The sequence below is a fragment of the Adiantum capillus-veneris genome, chromosome 16 (assembly GCF_014529385.1).
Source record: "Adiantum capillus-veneris isolate H3 chromosome 16, ASM1452938v2, whole genome shotgun sequence".
Lineage (NCBI taxonomy): Eukaryota > Viridiplantae > Streptophyta > Polypodiopsida > Polypodiales > Pteridaceae > Adiantum > Adiantum capillus-veneris.
Genome location: NC_140946.1, coordinates 18,470,917 through 18,473,815, shown reverse-complemented (window position 1 = coordinate 18,473,815; position 2,899 = coordinate 18,470,917). Strand labels below are relative to the sequence as shown.

At 40.8% G+C, this 2,899-nt stretch overlaps 1 pseudogene; it reads right to left on the bottom strand.

Annotated features, from left to right (window-relative positions):
• Nucleotides 1-738: 738 nt before the first annotated feature.
• LOC147438642 (uncharacterized) lies at nt 739-1,338 on the bottom strand (annotated as a pseudogene).
• Nucleotides 1,339-2,899: the final 1,561 nt, after the last annotated feature.

Sequence of the window (2,899 nt, the reverse complement as noted above, 5' to 3'; positions counted from 1 at the left end):
TTGATATATTAACAATGTCCATTTACCTCTGCTCATATAGTTTCAACTAGCAGGTTAATCCGGCTTGTGCTGCTCTTGTATATACATGACAACCTGATGAGACATTGTTATTATGGACATGAACTTTCCTAATGTGGTTGTTGCTATTCCATGTTACCATCAACTTGTACCTTGTATCGCTTCTGTAGTAATACACGTAGCATGTTGACACACTATAATCTGTAGATCAGAGAGACAGACAATGAACAACTCATAATGTATATGTCTTCTTGTAGATTCGTCCAAAATACTACACACATTTAAACACACTTTTAATGCATGTGACACACCGTTAATGTACCACTATTATCTTCAAGTCTCACAGTCAATTAGTTAGCCTCAGTGAGTTTGTTGATCTCGAGCTTGAAATGACACCTTACAACCAAGTGAGGGCTCGAGTCCACAATGCTCAACATAGTCGACTTGGGGCAGTAGCTTGTCATTAGTTGTCCTCTTGGGTAGGCGGTGTCACGAGTTCTCTTGGATGTCATACACGATGGTATCAAAAAACTTCCCAATGTACATATTAGCTAGAGGAGTGTAATGTTGCACTGTGGTCATACCGAAAAATCCACCACTCATAAAGAAGTAGTGTGATGAGAATCTTTCACTTACCCTCACATTAGTTAACTCATAGTCTTCCCAAACATCAGCAGGGGTGCTTGCAATCTGTGACCATCCAACATGTGTGTTTGTGCTTCAATTAGGGCTCAAAAATTTTTGTAGTTTAAGAGGATCTTGAACCCTTGATTCCTTTTCCTCTTCCAAAGAAACCTGGAGTAGCTCGTATACGTAGCCAAAATCCTTCCTCCATGCACAAACAGGTTTGATTCGGAATAAGTCGGAGACGAAGGGTAGGCTATTATAATTATTTTTTTCCACAGGGTCTTCTTCAAATTGTACCCAAATATTGCTGGATCAAGCCATGCTTTGCGGTACAAATGACAATGATGTTGGAAGTCCTTGAATGATGTGGTTGTTATTGATTGATCTTTGTAGTTGAACATCTCCACCCATCTACTCTTGTAAGAGTCATATAGAGTGCCCCTATCATAGTCATGTTGCGTGAGAAGGATATGATAGGACACATTACCATTGGTACGGAAGTTTAGGTCAAGAATGCAACGTTTAAGGGCTTGTATCCATGTTGCTTGTGGCAATGGGCACCTCAGCCACAGAGTCCTTAATGAAGGGTTTGAGGACCATAATTCTGATATGATCGTGCTGAGGTTCGACAATTAAATATAACATATCCATAGAACCTCTTATGGAAGATAAAGACATAGGTAACCGCTCCATCGTGAACTTATAGCAGATGTCAAGATTTTCTTTGAGACATGCATTTCTGGAGTAATGTCAGGAGGGGAAACCAATGTCCTTTAATGTAGCCCTGGGAGAAATTGTAGGGACAAAAGATTCTGAAACCTTTGTGCTAGTAGGTGATGGAACTGCATTCACCATCAAGAAGCAGTTGGAGCTCCTCCTTAATATTGATGTGATAGGTTCACTTGTCCAAAACTCTTGGGAGCATAGGAGGGAGTTCCAAGCCTTACAACAAGACCGTAGGCTCTACACATCATGGGTGTTGAGATGAGGAAAGCCGAGTGTAGGGAAAAGAATCTTCAAATGCTTGGGTATTGATGCCATCATGTAGTAGCAGCGAGGCTTGTCAAGAAGAAGAGTCTATTCAGAGCTCCCAAGCTCCAAAACAGGACTGTAAGGAATCTGACCTTTGAAATGCATCTTGAAGAGCATGACCAAGCTATAAAAAACAACTCTCAACCTCTCTAGAGCAGTCATTGGACATCCTCATAACCCAAGCAGAGGAACAGAATACCCCACCCAGTCAACACAAAGAGGTAAAGGGAGTCCTCAAAGGACCCAGCCAGAGCATCAGTTTCCCTAGCAAAACCCTCCAAAATAGCAAGAAATGAAATGCCCCAACATCAAAGGTCTCACCCTTAATTGCAAGGGCCTCACTGATCCCATCAAATCATAGATCATTAAGGGCTGGCTTAATAATGGGAATGTTAAGCTTGACTTCTATTGTCTGCATGAAATCAAAGCTACAGGGTTTCAGCTGAATTCCAACCTTCAAAAGCTAGGAACTATCTATTCTTGGAACCATACTGACCACCCACATGGTAAAGGTACAGCCATTGCAATTTCAAACAGATACAACCATCTAGTTACTCACGTTAAGAAGTCCACCAATGGGAGCCGGATAGCACTTTCATTATCAAGTCCTTTCAATTACACAATTGTTTCTGTTTATGCTTCTAACTCAATTTTTGAAAAGAAATCCTCGAAAACTGGTTGAAGACATAGGTGACAGGTGGAACAACCTTGGGCAGGTTATCAGTGGCAGAGAAAAGAGAAGCTAGTCAAATTTGATTAATGTTCTCAGTCTGCTGGACATTTCAACTAAAACTGGAAATACCTACACCAACAAACAAAATGATAACTGCTTCAGAGCTTCCAGGTTGGATAGAATATATATGAGCTCTGACCTTCTACAGGACCATTGGCAGGTAAGGTTCTATAAGGATTTCTCTCTCCTTATGTCTGATCATTACCTGTGTTCATTGAACTGTACAGAGATGAATGCAAATTCAGAGCGGGATGGCCTCATATTCACCAATCTCTGTTTGTGGTATAAATGTTGTCAAAGATAATGTCAAGAACATTTTTGATAGGGCCTTTACTCTTATCTTCTTCTGCGTTCAAAGCTTGGGATATGCCTATCAAAGATTTCCAAAAGCTTATGTTAGAAAATTAGAATAAAGCTAGGGACCATAGGGCAAAGAGAAGGATGATGATACGGGCTCAAATAGAGGATTTAGAGTCCTCTGCACTTCCC